Raw genomic sequence first — 17010 nt, forward strand, 5'->3', positions numbered from 1 at the left:
GGCTTATAATCCCAGATTGCTAGAGTCCCTTGAAGCTGCCTGGTGAGACAAAGAAGGTGATCCTTCCTGGCTGAGGGACCCCAGGTGCTATGTGAGACCAGAAAAATACGTTATTCTAGAACTCTGGTTTTAACTCAGAATGCATGTCTCCATGGAAACACGGTTTTAAGCAATATTTGGCTGACAAGGTCAGCCTACAGACCCTTCAATAAAGAAAACATCATCAGTGCAGACTCTTTCCAAATGACTGCTCCTCGGTATGACACACCTACCATGTCTTCTCTCTGGAGACTGGACTTAGGTTCTCAACCAAACTGAGCAGGGGTGTCCCGTTTTGGAGTGTGGAGAAGCATTATCCTACTTTCTAAAATTATTTTCCCGAGTAAGGGGTAATGCCAGCGCTACTGTGAAAATTAGTTTGGCCGTTCCTCGGATGACTCATCAATTCCACTCTTAGACACATCTCACAAAAAACTGAGAACAGGTCCTCATACAAAAACTTGTACACGAGTGTTGACAGCCGTGTTGTTCACCACAACCCAAATGTTCATCAGTTGATAGATGGACACAAAATATGTTATATTCATGCATATTATTATAAGTTATATTTATACATATTGTTCTGTCTTGAAAGGGAATGAATTAAATTCTGATACAAGCTGCAACATAGATGAACCTTGAAAATATTACAGTTTTTCATATTCTCACAAGTGAAAGGAGCCAGAAACACGACTGTGTGTTACGTGATCCCATTTAGAAGAAATATCCAGCAGAGCCAAATCTATCAAAACAGAAGATAGGTTTGTGAAATCAAAACCAGAAAATAGTTGTTGAGGATTAAGGGAAAGGGGATTCGGGGTGTGATACCTAAGCATACGGAATTTTTTCCTGTGGTGATAAAAATGTTCTAGAATTGCTATGGTGGTGGTCACGCACATCTGAGAATAGGCTAAAACCCATTGCTTTGCACACTTGAAATGGTTGGATTGTATGGTGTGTGAATTATGCCTCAGTAAAGCTGTCAGTAAAGAGTTAACAACTCTTAATAGATAAAAAGGAAATCATGATGGATAGACAGAGGTAAAGCATTAAACTTCAGGCTCTGTTCTCAAAGCCCAGGTAAAAAAAAGAAGCCTCCTTTATGGCAGAATTATGTTCCTGTGGTCAAATTTTTTCATTCACCCCCTAACATACATTTTTCTTTAGTTTTTGATCCAAAGAGCTTTGGGGAATCTGTGTTGTTTCTTAAATTAAGGGAACTCTCTGGGAAGTGCATGCATGGGCTCTGATTTTTGACTCTAGAAAGAAAGTTATCTCATGTTTGTTGTTTGAGGTTATTTACTTGCCCCATTATTTGAAAGTAGCTGTGTGCAGAGGCTTCAGGAGGGGTTGAAAGTGGACATTCACATTACACTTCTGGGGGAGCATTAGTGGTTTCACAGAGGCAGTGCTGGCTTAGCACAATAGCTACAAGGTCAAACCTCAAGGGGGGGCTTTTTGGCCATAAGAGAAAGAGCAGTGGTGTTCTGGAGTCCCATGGAGTGAAACTGGACCAGGCACTGTGGGGGAGAAAGGAAAGAAAAGGAAGCCCATAGTAACGGATACTTAGGAAGGGAGGCACGTTGGGTGTCTTCTCATGAATGAAGGCTCTTCCATAGTACATACTTGCTGAACACCTGCTTTGTGAGTTGGATGATATCATTTCCATTTTACAGTTGAGCAAAGTAAGATCTGGTGAGAAGGGCACAGCTCCTAGCAGTGGGTTGTAACTGAGTCGCAGACCTTTTTGACACCCTGGGGCCTCATTCTCCTTCCTTTTCTCCGTTCACTCTGTTGGTGATGCTAACAAGGGCAGTTTGGGGTAATGTGTGGAGACCCTGCTGTTGTGACAACTGCATAGGAGAATTCCAGGGGCGTCTAGTTGTGTAGAGCCCATGGAGGGAGCTAAACTTCCTGCAGTGGACAACACAGCCTTCCGCAATGAATTCTCTGTCACCAAATCTCAATAGCGCAAAGAATGAAGAAGTCTACACACAACTTAGTATCTCACCAGCTCCCAACCATAAAGTGAAAATCTGTAGATGATTCCAATTCCCACATTAGTATCCATAGCCCAGATTTGTCTCAAGAGCTTTAGACTTACGCACGCAACCGCTCCCTAGAAGTATCTCATAAATTCTCCGCATTCAAAATATTTAGTCATTGGATCTGGAGTGGTGGTGTGTCTACTGCAACTGTAACTTACCATTTACTTCCTTAAATCAGGATATAGATAAAATCAACCCATTGCAATTGGTAGATATGCCCCTGAATACTTTTCCAATCTATAGTCTGTTTTCCATTTCTTTTTAAATGTAGGTTAATTTGGCTCTTTGTAACCTGTGTTGTTCTGAATTTCCTATATATAACAATTACATATAATTGTTATGGAGGTTTGATTAGATTTGAACTCGTTTTTTTTTAATTGAATGAATTCACAGGTGGTGTTATGTTCTATCCGGAAACACTTAAAGTCTTGTTGCTTTTCTTTTGTAGCTTCAACAGCTAATGCTGATCAATGCAACCTCCTTTACCTCAAATGGTGATGCGTTAATTAAATCATTCATTCCTCATTTATTCGCTGAGCCTTACTATAAACAGAAAATTTCCCTCTTCTAGTGTTGGTTACTCCTTGGTACAGTTCACATAGGAAAGGCAAGGAAAAAGCTTGATTCTTTATTTAACAGTTTAAAAAACAATTCATTGATACTTTCAGTGGTAACCAGTTTTGCTACAGTATCATTATAGGCTTACAGACTGACACTTATATACAGTAAGTTTCTATTATAATTACTATCCTTACTGACACTCAAGTTGCCTCCTCTTTAGGGAATGAGAACCTTTTGAACTTGGCTCATTAGTTCCTCCAGATGCTATAGGGATTCATTCAAGGTCCTTTGTCTGTCTGATTCTGTTTGATTTCTGGGTTATGTTTTTTGTTTGTTTGTTTTGTTTTGTTTTTGGCAGATCTTCCATATTTCTGTTTTATAGATGGAATTTCTTATTCTTTCCCTAGGCTGTTACTTATTTGGTCTTTAAAACAATATTCTTTCGCCTATGGGGGAAAAAGGGAAAAAATCAGAAACTGAAGCAGTCTGTCTTGATCTAATTTCTCTCTTTTTTAAAAATTTCAGCTTGATTAAAGTATGAGTGACAAATAAAATTGTAAGATATTTACAGTGTACATCGTGTTAATTTGAATGTTGTGAAAGGTTTTCTTCCACCCAGTTACTTATTACTTCCCATATTTACTTTTTTTTGTGTGTGTGTGACAATGCTTAAGTTCTACTTTCTCAGCAGATTTCAGTTGTATGGCACTGTGTCATCAATTACAGCTACCATGTCTTGATCTAATTTCTAAGAGATTTTTCTAAAATGTAATTAAGATCATGCCATGATTGGAATTTGTAACGGTCCACACCTGCCTGCCTTCAAACCAAGTCCAGACTCCCAAAGAGTCTCTTCAGCCTCTGAATCCCGTTTACCTTGTTTCTTGTCTGGTTCCTTTCCCTTGCTAAACTTCAGCTATGTGGAATTTCTGGTACTTTCCCTAAAATGCCATTGTGTCTCTAGGTTTCTGGTTTTTGCTAATTATGTTCTTTCTGCCTGAGCATCTCAAGTACAAGTCCCACCTGCTCCCCTTCATCTCCTTGACTTCTACTCCTCTGTAGGTCCTGCCTAGGATGTTATTTCCACTATGAAGTCTTCTCTAAACAGAGTGTCTGTGGCTCCTGGTTTCCCAGGACAGTTCTAGAGTAATCCTGATGAAGATCAATCAGTGTCTGTTTATCTTTAGGACACAATTTCATGTTCTCAAGTGTCCCATTTTGGGTGATACATTATATAATCATCCTATCTCTGGACCCGCAGTGCCAGAACTATGCTTTAAACCCATCTTGTGGTCGTCCATGGAATTCTAGAATTCTACCTGACATTCTTCACATGCAATAACAATTTCATGTACTTACTGCTTTGTTATCGATGGAATTGTGTTTCCCCAAATTCATCTATGGAAGCCCTAACTCCCATTGTGACTATATTTGGAAATAGGGCTTTTCAAGAGGTAATTAAGATTAATGAGATCATGAGAGTGAGGGCCTTGCAATAGGACTTTTGTCCTACAAGAAGAGGAAGAGACCCCAGAGATGCACAGGCACAGGGGAAAGACTAGATGAAGATACAGCAAGAAGGCAGCCATCTATAGGACAAGGAGAGATACCTTGGTCAGCGAACCTGATGACAACTTGAGCTTGGACTTCTAGCCTCCAGAACTGCAGTAAAATAGATTTCTGTTACTTAAGCCACTGAACCTGCAATCTTTTATTATAAAAGCCCTAGAAAACTAACAGTCTTCTTTACTAGATTGACTTGCTCATTTTTAAAATCCCTTATTACCAGTTTTAGTGGTATGTTCACAGTAAGCACTGTACCATCAGGGTTCAGTCAGAGGAACAGAACCACTAGGAGTGATATAGAATAAGGAGTTTATTATAGGGAGTTGACCTTATGGAATTGTGGGAGCTGGTTAAATAGGCTATCACAGTCTTGTCTTTATGTTAGAATTAAAGAGGCAGGCACCTGGGAAGAAAAGATGGAGGTGATGTGGTAAAGAGCAAGGACACCCTGGAACCCATGAGTTTGAGGCTGGAACTCATTAAGAATGGATTCCAACCTGTGTCAGACTCCAATTTTGATGGGGCGGGGAGTGGTTCATCATGGAAACTTGAGCCCTTGTCACAGAACTATGCAATCATCCATCCGAGGAGCAGGGGAAGCAGAAATGGATAACTGATGGGAGCAGAAAGAGGGGCAGACTGGGATTTGCCCCACACCTTCAGGGTGAGCCACACCTTCAAGGTGAGCCACACCTTCAAGGTGAGCCAACACCTGGACGGTGATTGTGAGTTTCAGTAGTGCCTAGTAGAGAACCTGCATGGATCTTTCAAGTATTTAAAAAAAAAAAAAAAGTCGCTGTTTCATTCCATCTCTCAGGTATTATCCAAATGTCACTTGTGGTTCACACTGACCTGAAACTATACAGTGAGGAGAATTCTGGGAAATAGGGTTCCACCTTGGCTAAGTTGACACAGTATGAATTGCTACAGGTGCTCCATATTGTTTGTTAAATAAATAAGTGATACTGAAGCTCATAACCTCATCATAGTATTACCATCGTTCCCCCGGAATGGAAAGAACTCATAGAACCCAACCCAACCATCTTGTCTGGGAACCTCATGGGTCAGTTTTCCCCTGTGGACTTTGAGGATATTGAATATTTTATTACGAAGTTGATATTTTATGACTAAAATAATGGGGATGAAACAAACATATCGGATAATGATGCTTCAAAAAAGAAGGATGAATCATGAGGGTGGGCTAGAGGATTAATTTTTTTAAAAGATTTTATTTATTTTATTGTCAGAGAGAGAGAAAGAGAGAGAGAAAGAGCACAAGTGGAGGGGAGAGGCCGAGCGAGAGGGAGAAGCAGACTCCCCACTGAGCAGAGAGCCTGATGTGGGACTCGATCCCAGGACCCAGAGATCGTGACCTGAGCCAAAAGCAGACGCTTAACTGACTAAACCACCCAGGCATCCCTGGGATTAATTTGTAATGTGGCTAAAATATAAAATTTGGACAAAGAATATCATGTAGTGGCCTTTGTGGCTTCATATCCTCCAACTAATGTAATCATAGGTTACCCGGGTCGGGAATTAAGCAGGTTTACGTCTTTGCTTCTGTTTTGCCTCGTTCATTTACTGACTGCCTTTATTCATTCAACACGAACTGAAGAGGGAGAAATGGGAATTTCTGAAACACATACTGTGACATTGACACATTTTGCTCTCTAAGTTTTTCCAGGGACCAGGAGTCTGAAGTGGAACAGAAAAACAGCATTGCTGTTGATTGCTTATATCGAAGGACAATATACGTTTCAACACATTAACTCACAAAGATGATTTATGGCCTCAACATCCGACAGTGCTCTGTAACCAGTGACTAGTGTTTAGATAAGCCATCATTTGCATGAACAATGCTTAGTTTCTTTATCTGGGACACTTTGAGGCAGCTCGGCTGTTACACAAAGGTCCCATGGACATGGCAGATTTTTCTTTTCTGTTTACCAGGGTCACTTTGGGAACCAGCAGATGAGCACTGTGGCTCTGTCACTCATTCTTAAGGTCCCCCTACCCCATGGCCTCTGTGTTGGGGGGTATACTTGCAGGAGACAGAAGCGATTGCCTGGCCTCAACCAAGTGACCATTGGAAGACAGAATACCAAACATGGTGACAGCTTTGCCAAAATGTCAGCAGCGGAATAATGGGTTCAAATAGTATTCAAATGTGAGCTGATTTTATTTACCCAATTAATCTCTCCCCCACTTTTTTTTTTTTTTAAACATGCATCATTGCAGGTTGCTGGCATTCCTCTTTTAATTGGTTTTGACTCGGCAGAATGATTTCTTTTAATCTCTCCAGCTGTTTCATCAGAATTGAAAGGAGAGAAAATGACCCCATCACCCTTTCCTCTCATCCTAATGAACTAAAAGCCACCACACTGGAAAAGCACATGGATTTTCTTGGTATTTCTTTTGATACAGACATAGGAATGATAACCAACTCTTAGTCCTCAACTACTTCTATCTAGAATCACCGGCCGGACACTGTATGCAGACTTGGCAGTTCAAGGAAAGGGGTTCCCATATTTCCCAAACAATGCAGATAGAGAGAAGATGAGCCAAAATGGGACTGAGGAAGCCATAATAAATCATAAAGAATAATCAGAAAGACCCCGAGAGATCAGTGGCAAGGATCTAACAAGGCTCCACAGGTCTACAGAACTCCTGATTGCTGCTGCATAACAAAGAAATCGGGGCTTGTTTCTTTGTGTCCAACTTGCTTGCCCGTCACTGCTCACCTCTCTACTCCCAGCTCATCAATTCGACTGCTCATAGGAATTAAACAAGCTCTCTCTCCTGGTGCTCCTTAGCTCACTAAAAAATTGAGACTCACACTCGGACCACTAGAGGGATCTCTCTTCTCAGGAAAGGAAAAAGTTAGAAAAAAAAAAAAAAAATCTAAATCGCGTAATAGACTGTTCACTTGAAATGACACAGGGAAAAGCTGAGCAGGACCAGAGATTAGCTATTGCAGGTTTCAAGGATATTCCCGTGCTGACAGAGGGGTCCGGCCTCTGGAGAGCCTGACTTTTCCAGGGTCTTGAGAGAATGTGGCCAATGTGGACTTGGTCACACAAACACACTTTGAGCTACTTGAGTGGGCTTCTCAGTCACTTGAAGGGAGAAGGCTACAGGCCGCAGCGAGGACAGTGATGGTTCGGATCATTAAGGCCAATTGAATTTGTAACTCCTATTTTATGGCATTTTTAAAAAACTTCATATTTTGACATTTCAAACCCTAACATGTTTAAAAAAAAAAAAAAAAGAAAGTGAGGTAGTACACACACACACACACACACACACCATCTTTTAATTTCACAGTTTATGAAGCAGATATTTGTGTCACCATTTTACATACATGAAATCAGACCCGGGGGAAGTGAAGTCATTTCTTTAACCACTAAAGTGGAAAAGCCAAAATTTTAACTCAGTTCAGGTACTTTCTCTTTTACTCAAGCTTCCTGTGGAAATAACCAGAATTTTGCAAGAATGTGACTGTTCTATTGCATGTATTTGATAGCGAAGAAATAGAGAAGATAGTCATATAACATGAACTTTTGAAAAGCAGTCCTCAGGAAGTTCAGAGAAAACATTTAGTAATTTTATATAGGGGCATTTAAAAGGGATAATGGCTGGATAAAGCAGAACCACAAAAGTTGAAATTTTGAGAGCACACTCTCAAACTTGTCAGGGAAAAAGATGCCCCTAAAGGAATCAGGGTAGTGATATAGAAGGGTCTCTGATAAGCTCAGATGTTACAGGGTGTGTGAGAAAGACGGCAGGAGCCGTAATCACTCAGGGCCGTGTATGTAAAGGAGTGAAGCAGATCTACGGAGAGCACGTGAGGTCGTCGAGACTCTAATATAAGAAGCCCCCACTTGTGAAATATGTGAAGGACAGTTCCATGTTCAGGCCACATGAAGAGGAAGAATAGGGAAGGCTGAATTCGGTATGTGGGGGAGATTGTTTAAGGATGACAGATGAGAGCAACTCAATACTCCCCCCCCTTTTTATTTTTAAGACTTTTTATTTATTTATTGGAGAGACAGAGCTCACAAGTAGGCAGAGAGGCAGGCAGAGAGAGAGGACGAAGCAGGCACCCCGCAGAGCAGAGAGCCTGATGCGGGGTTTGATCCCAGGACCCCTCGCAGAGGCTTAACCCACCAAGCCACCTAGGCACCCCTCAACACTCACTTTTATGTATATAATCAACATTTAAAAAAAAATACATTGAATGTGGGGCACCTGCGTGACTCAGTCAGTTAAGCGTCTGCTTTCAGCTCAGGTCATGTTACCAGGGTCTTGGGATTGAGCCCCACAAGGGGCTCCCTGCTCAGCGGGAAGCTTGCTTCTATTCCTCTCGCTCTGTCCCTCCTGCTTTCTTTCCCTCTCTCTCAAAAAAATAAACAAAATCTGAGAAGAAAATACATTGAATGTTCTATCAGAAAAATAAAGCCAAATTTGGAAAGTTAAAAAAAGAAAGCTTGGAAGGAGTAAAACTACTGTAATTAAGGAGGGGAGATGGAGCGAGAACTATTATTTCTCGCTCAACAGCAACCCTCCAGCCCTCATCAACCCCTGCTCTGTGGTGACAGAACCCTGATGCTTTTCAAGCATTGGGTGGTTTTTGGCCTCGAGAGTGAGTAGAACCTTCCTCTACCCCAAGGGTTGAGTCCTGATGACTTTAAACGCATCCCAGTGGTTCCAGTCACTTTTAAAGGATTCGTTTAGGATGGGCACATGACATCATTCTGGTCCAAGAGACACGAGGGGAAAGCCTTGTCTGGGAAATGGCTGAAAATGTTTCTCTGATTTAAAGAGACCCATGGAAGGGAGGTGTCCTCGCCTCTCTTCTGGACTTTAGATATCATGGTGAAACATGCGCTGCCCCCGGCTGCTGCAGTCATTCAAGCTCAAGACTAGAGGAACCCATTCAGTCTTGGTCATGTAGTTCAGGACTGGAAAGAACAAGCATGGAAATGCCTTCTCAGGTCTTCTTGTTAGGCAGAGTGTGTCTTCCTAATTTGTGCCAGCCATCCTTTCTGTCTTATCTTCCTTGCTGACGGAAGTATCTTGACTGCGATTCAGGTGACCACTTTGATTTAAAATAGAAAAATCCCGTACCAAATGAGAAAAGATATGATGTAAGCAACGTTGATATACAAGTCTTAGTGTTTTAATGAAGTACAAAGAAAACCGGAGTAAATCAAAGTCAAGAAAATTGTTTGAATGCTGGGAAGCCCGTGCTATCAGTGTGTGTGACCTCAGAGGCAGGAAGAGTGTGCAAAACAACGGCTAGACTCTTTGAAATGGCAATTACATTTATATTTACTGGTATTTCCAGAGTAGCTCGGATGTGAGTCTTCAGCAGCTCATTTGTATTCATCTCCAAAGTAGCTGCTATCCTGGTAAGGACCTTCTGCTACCTCCCAGATGCATCCTGAGGGACGATTAGTCCTATCTCAAAAGTCAATCTCACCATTTTTGCCTCTCACTCTTCCTTATGTTGTCCTTCCATCTGGAGTGCCCTCTTCCCTTGTTTTTTTTTGTTTTTTTTTTTTGTTTTTTTTTTTTCCTGGCCCTTCGGTCTAAGCAATTTGTATCGTTCCTCAGTTTTTATCTCCTCTCTGGCTTTGATACCTCTAGTCTCATTGCTTCCTCTTATTTATAATTGCCAAAATATTCACTGGGAGTATTACATCATGACTTGTATTATGTTAGCTCTCTCCAACATAGTGATTTCTGTGACTATCATTTTGTTTTACATAGTATGTGCTCAACAAAGACTGTTGAGATTGGAAGAAGCAAGACCAACTGGTTAATTTAGAGCCAACCTAATATAAAGAGACTGGGAATGAGCGACAGCAGGAGGGAGGGTGGAAATAAAGACATTCAGACGATAGTGAGTAGGAGGATATGGTTGAGGACATGTATTGCATGATAAAGCAGAAGAAACAGGTGGATTATAAGATTTTTGGTTTTGGTGCCTGGAGATCCTCTTGGTGCTGGCAATGGAAATGTTTAATTGTCAAAGGAAGCTTGTTGGTGGAAAAAATAAGAGTTACCACTGGGACTTGGACCAGCTTTATGTGGTGGCCACATGGTCAACTTTCATATGTAACAATTTAAAGGTACTAAAGGAAATGTTACCTAAAAGCATTTCCTTCACTGGTCTTCCAGAATGCCTGCCCTGTCTGATTTCAAATCCACCTTTATGTTTTGCCTTATCATTCTGGGGCTAAGACCCAGCAAACTGTATTTTCTGGACTCTGTTGCCAACTCACTTCCTGTTAGGTCCTGCCAAGAAACACTGGAATGTTATGAACACAAGAAAGGGGAGGGGCTTCATTATTCCTGTTTGCTATTCCCACTGGCATTACCTTGGCAGTGACATTTCACCCCTGTGGGAGCAGTTTGTCTTAACAATAACAGTTGATTTCAATTGCCAACTTCTTGGAACAAAACTAGTTAATCCCTTCTCTGTGTAAGGACCAACAGCAGCCAGGCAGTGGACTCCTTAAAGGTCTGAGTCCCAATTCTGCAAGGTCTCCACTCTGAGATCCTTAATTCTAGTAATCTAACCTCTTCCTTTCTACTCTCCCAGCTCTATGGGAGGTAGTTGTTTGCTATCTCTGGGTAATCTTTAGTGTTCTCTGTTGTCTCTCAACCCTCAAAAACCTGTATAACCAGCCGCCTCTACACTAATTCTATACTAAATTATTTCTGTGGAAATACTGTGCTTTCCGTTTTCTGATGACATCTGACTGGTACCCTGTAGGAGACTATAACAGTTGAACATCTAAATAAATAGAATGGCATTCTCCAATAATTCAGTTGAGATCAGAGAAGGATTTTTGATTGGAAGTAGGATTTGCAAATGACCTTGAATATGAGTAGGATTTAGAGGTGCAAAGATGGGGTGGAAAAAGCCTTTCAAGGCAGGAAAACACTATAAAAAATACTTATTAATTAGAAAAATATTATAAGTATGTTGGAAATCATCAGTATGTAAAGGTTGATATCTGGTCTGAATTTACAAAAGTAGCACTGGATCAGATCTTGGTGTGGTTGTGGGGGGAGGGAATCTTAACGCCAGTCTCAGAATTATTGAAACATCAAAGGTTTTTGAGTAGCAGGGTTATAATATTAGGAGATCAGAGGAGGATAGAAAGAAAACATACTTGTTGAACACTTATACTTTGGAAAATTATATAGTGAGTATGAATAAGTTCTGTATTACCCCAGGGATAATGAAGTTGTCATATTCTTTTGCATGGAGGACAAGGGGCGTTAGAGAGTAGTAGGGAATTTGGGTAAATTGGAAGGGGAGGTGTTTTTTCTAAATCATATTTAACCTGTCTCTGAGTTCTTACTGATCTGACTGGCAGAACATCTAGTATTAGTCATTATTGGGCCTTGGTCTTTACTTTCATCTATGAAGCTGGGTGAATAATCGCATGAACATGGGGAGGCCCCTGGTCCTTCGTTCATGCCGAGCACCATTGTTTTCTTGTTCATTTTATTACTGGGCAAGTCTGTTGAGAGCTGCAGAGCTTCTCTTGTTGAGGTCCAGAGACATCTTTCACATGGTTCTCTCTGCCACAAGAAACTCATAGCTGTTCTCAAGGTCAAGGTGTTTCGTTTTCAGCGTCTTTGGAGCCCTATCTTCATCATCCTTCAGAAGTTCTGCCACTTCCTGATCTCTGCTTGGAGCAGAATATAGGTGTTCCTTGTAGTAGGCAGAATAATGGTCTCCCCAAGATGTTACATCCTAGTTCCAGAACTTGTGAATATGTTCCGTTTTATGGAGAGGGGGAACTAAATTTACAGAAACAGTTAAGGTTGATACTCAATTGACCCAACATAACGATATTTTCTTGGATTATCTGGGCGGGACCAATGTAATCAGGACCCTTGAATGTCTAAGGGTTTAGCAGAAAGAAAGGTTTAAGTGTAGCAATGTGAGAAGGACTCAGTCTGCCGCTGCTGGCCTGGAAGATGGAGGAAGAGGACCAAGAGCCCAAGAATGTGGGCAGCCTCTAGAAGCTCATGAAGACCTGGAAACAGACTTTCCTCTAGAGCCTCTACAAAGAGCCCTGTGGATGTCTTGATTTTGGACTTTGGGCTTCTGGACCCACTGAGATCTCTGCTGCACTTCTAACCTACAAGACTGTAAAATAATAAATTTGTGTTGCTTTAAACCATAAGTTTGTGGTAATTTGTTACAGTAGCAGTAGGAAACTGATCTACTTCTGGAGCTGCCACAGCTCTTTCCCTTAGCCTTGGGACGTCTCACTCCATATCCATGTTTTTTACTTTCTATTTTTTATTTTTTAAATTTCTTTGCAGTGTACCAGAATTCATTGTTTATGCACCACACCCAGTGCTCCATACAGTTTGCCTTCCTTCTATCGCAACTCCAGAATATCTACCCTTCCCTTCTGTGTGGTAACTACAGATGTTTCTGTGGTACAAACCCTGAAATACATAAATATTTTCATTTTCCCCAAGAAAAGCCTAGGCCTTATTGTAACAGTCGGCAAACCTCAGGCTACAGGCCAAATCTGGCTTATTTCCTGTATTTGAAAATCAAGTTTTATTGAAACACATTCATTTACGTATTGTTTATGGCTGCTTTCTCACTATAGTGGCAGAGTTAAATAGCTCTGTCAGAAACCATATTAACTATTTATCACCTGGTCCTTTGCAGAATCAGCGCACTGACCTTAGAAACAAAGTTATGGCAAATCTTAGGGTGGGTATATGGATAAGTATGAGAGTAGCTTAATTTCCTTTTCAACCATTCTTCTATAGTAACAGTTAAGTCAGACAGAAATTAGAATCTCAGTAGATTAACTCATGGTTGGTGTATCATGAGTTGAATGGTGGCCTCAGAGAGAGCAAGTTCTAATCCCTGGAATCTGGAAGAGTTACTTATTTGGAAAATAAAGAGTCTTTGCAGATGTGTGTAAGTTAAGGATTCTGAGATGAAGAGAAAACCCTGGGTTCTCCTGGTGGGCCCTGAATGGACTCACAGGTACCCTCAGAAGAAAGAAGTAGAAGGAGAGTTGAAGGCAGCATGACGACAAAGGCAGACCTTGGAGCGCTACAACCCACAGGCCAAGGAACACCAAGGGACGTCAGCAGCCACCAGAAGCAAGAAGTGGCAAGGGGTAGATTCTCGCTGCCAGCTTGATTTTGGACTTGTGGCTTCCAGAACAGTGAGAAAGCAAATTTCTATTGTTTGAAGCCACAAATATTGGAGTCTTGTGCTGCAACAGCAGTTGGACACTAACACAGATGGGAAGACCATTTTGAGAAGACAGCAACCTTTTTGCCAGCCCACATGATTGAAGCCAATAGAAATGTTATCTGCTTCTGAACTCCAGACTCGTTACTTCATGTACTACCTAGTTTGGGTGGAGGAAAGGCAGGGAAATGCAAAGGAACATGCTTTTGGGGACTTTCAGATTTTTTTGTGGGTATTCAAATCATTTAACAGTGCGCAAATGATTTCATAGCAATATAGTCAGAGTTCTTAGAGTAAATCATTTTGATTCCCACTTCTGTCTGGCACAGAGAAATAATCAGCATTTCAGAATGAGCACTTGGCTGTTCTATTACCTCCTCAATAAATGCTTATAGAGCAAACAATATGCCAGCTTACTTTCCCTCTCTTTTTATTATCGCACTTTCAAACCCTATATATATACATATATATGTATATATATAATAGTTATTATATTATGCTATATATTATATTTTTTGTATTATATTTTATTTATTTAAGATACTTCTCCCACACCATTAGCATATTTGATATGCTAAATATGCTAAATATTTTGGCCTGTTTCACTAAGAACCATTTACAACTGGCTTCCTTTTAGAGACAACTATATAGTTGAACCCTTCACATCTACAGTATACTTTTCTAGCTTTGATATGTACCGTGTTCTTCTTTCCTGAGGAAGCAGCATATCTTGGTAACACGGATAATAATAAAATGATCTATTTGGTGTTTGGGCTGATGATTACGAAAATTCTTAAAAGTCGTCATATTATTCATTTCACTCAGAGGACATCAAAGGAAAGTCCTAAAATTCACCGAGAAGAGTGAATAAGCCCTTTTCAGTATAACAGTCCCTTCTAGTACACTGCGTTGAATTCTCCTTGTCTAATCACAGATGAGGGAATAAGTTCTGTGTAGGGTTGACTTTTCACAGGGGTCACCTAACAGGGCGTGAACTGAGGTACTATGGGGCTGCTACTGCTCATGTCCTGCCTTGAGGTCTCACTAAGGCTGAGAGGGTCTGCTTCTGAAGTTCATTAGTCTTCTCAGAAAGTCCCTCCATTTGAGCAACTTCTTGTGTTGGCCAACTCAACAACACACCTTTGTGTGGACTCTCCCTTCTTCCTTGTTTACCATACCTCTCCATCGTTTCTAAATTGTTCACTTGTGCAGTAGCTTTTATCTTGGGCTGTGTTTTGGGGGAACCCCAAGTAGAGGCATCAGAATACCACAGTCAAAAGAAAACATCAGTGGATACTAATTGATAAAAACTTTTCATTATGGATACTTACAAATAATTGCCAAAGTAGAGAGGAATAAAATGGAACCCCACGAACCCTTTACTCATGTACCTTTCCACCAGAGTGTCTTCGAAGTAGATTTCTGGACAACATTTTTATTAGGAGGCAATCAAAAGATTAATATATATATATATATATATATAAATGTTGCTAGTTATTCCCAGTTCCCCTTCATAAGGACTGTATCCTTGTGGTTCCTTCTCACCAACAAAATACGAGAGCCTGTTTCCCTGTAGCCACCCCAACAGAGTATGCTGTCAAGATTCTGGATTTCTGCCCATCTCATCCATGCAGTTTTAGCTGAATTCTCTGACTGTGAGCGAGACTGAGCATGTTTTTGTGTTTATTTGTGAATTCTTTCTCCATATCTTTTGTCCATTTATCTATAGAAGTTAGATAAAAGGGTAGTTATTCTTTCTTTTCTTGTTTTTTTTTTTTTTTTAAGTATTTTTTTTTTTCAAGTAGGCTCCATGCCCAGGGTGGAGCCAAATGCCAGGCTTGAACTCACAACCCTGAGATCAAGACCTGAGCTGAGATTGAGAGTTGGATGCTTTACCGACAGAGTCACCCAGGTTCTCTCAAAGTTCTTTTATACTAGAGAAATGCATACTTTATCTGTCATATAATTTGAAAATACATTTTTCAGTGTTTGTTAATTTACTTGGTTTTGGTGTTTTCTTGCATTTTTTGGACCATAGCTTTAGAAGATAAGGACCTTACAAGGTAATTGTTGGAGAAGAGATTTGTATGAGACATCATACTAAATGAATATTATTAGTGAATTAACCTTTTCTAAATAGTTTGTGGAAAATTTACAGTAGAAGTTTCAAGTTTCAAAGGCTCTTACACCATGCTAACATCTGGCAGTTAATATTATGCCTAATTGTCTAAGCTTTTTTTGTTTATGCTTTCTTACACTTTTCTTTGTTCCTCTCTCCCTGAGTTTTCCAATTCCACTCTCTCTCTCTCCCTTTCTTTCATGTGCAAGGCACAATGCCAGCCAGGCTGTAGACATATTATGATGAGCAAACAGCAGAGTCTAACAGAACAAACATTAATCAAGAAGCATCCAACACCAGTAGAACTGCAACTCTGACAGGGCTGGGACGACGGGTACAAGACAAGGTTTGAGGCTATAATTGTGTTTTCATCCTGCCACAGGGGACCAGGAGAAGGCTCTTCAAAGGAAGAGCTAACGTTGAATAAAACTTTGAAGGATGAGTAAGAATGCGCTAGGAAAAAACAAAACAAAACAGGGGAGCTAGCCTTTTTGGCAAAGTGAACCATGTCTGGAGAGGGAGAGGGAGAGGGAATGTAGAAGTAGAACAGACTTAGAGCCGAGCTGGTGTGACTGGAGGGGCCAGAGCCCCGAGAGCCTGGGGGGAGACAGAGAAGGACAGGGATGAGGGGGGGCCATGCCAAGGAGATGCGTCTTTACTCTATGAATGTCTCAAAGTCATGGATGGATTTAAAGAGAAGGGAGTGGGTATGATCAGTTCTGTATTTTGAAAAGGTCATGCTGACTCCACAATGGGAGACAGATGATAAGGGTGTCTGAGAGGGAAAAGGACCCCAGGCAGCAGGCGGGTGCTGTGGGAGAGCACAGGGAAGGATCTGGCTGGCTGGCAGCAGGGGCGTTCTTAGTGCATTTAATACCCGAGTGTTTCCTTTTTTTTGTTTTAAGATTTAATTTATTTATTTGACAGAGAGAGAGACAACGAGTGACAGAGGGAACACTAGCAGGGGGAGAGGTGTGGGAAAAGCAGGCTTCCCCGCCGAGCAGGGAGCCCCACGCGGGGCAGAGGGTGGGGGGGGCACTCGATTCCAGGACCCTGGGATCATGAACTGATCCAAAGGCAGCCGCTTAACGACTGAGCCACCCAGGCGCCCCGTGTCTGTTTTTTGATTCCTCCTCTTGTGACAAAGCTATTTTTGGAAATAATCAAATGAAACCAACAGCTTGTAATGATAATGGCTAGCAAGGAAATACTGACAAGAAAAAATGTCTTTAACTGAAACTTTGTCTCATGCCACTTAAAAAGAATTGAAAGAGAAAATACACCAACTGCTATTCACTCAATTGTTTTAAAACTATTTAACAGTTTGAACTTCAATCATCAGTTATAATTCTATTATAATATTTTATATAAGTGATCTTCTGATAACCCGTAAGTGAATTTTATTAAAAGCAACATTGAAGCAA

The sequence above is a fragment of the Neovison vison genome, chromosome 6, assembly GCF_020171115.1.
Source record: "Neovison vison isolate M4711 chromosome 6, ASM_NN_V1, whole genome shotgun sequence".
NCBI lineage: Eukaryota > Metazoa > Chordata > Mammalia > Carnivora > Mustelidae > Neogale > Neogale vison.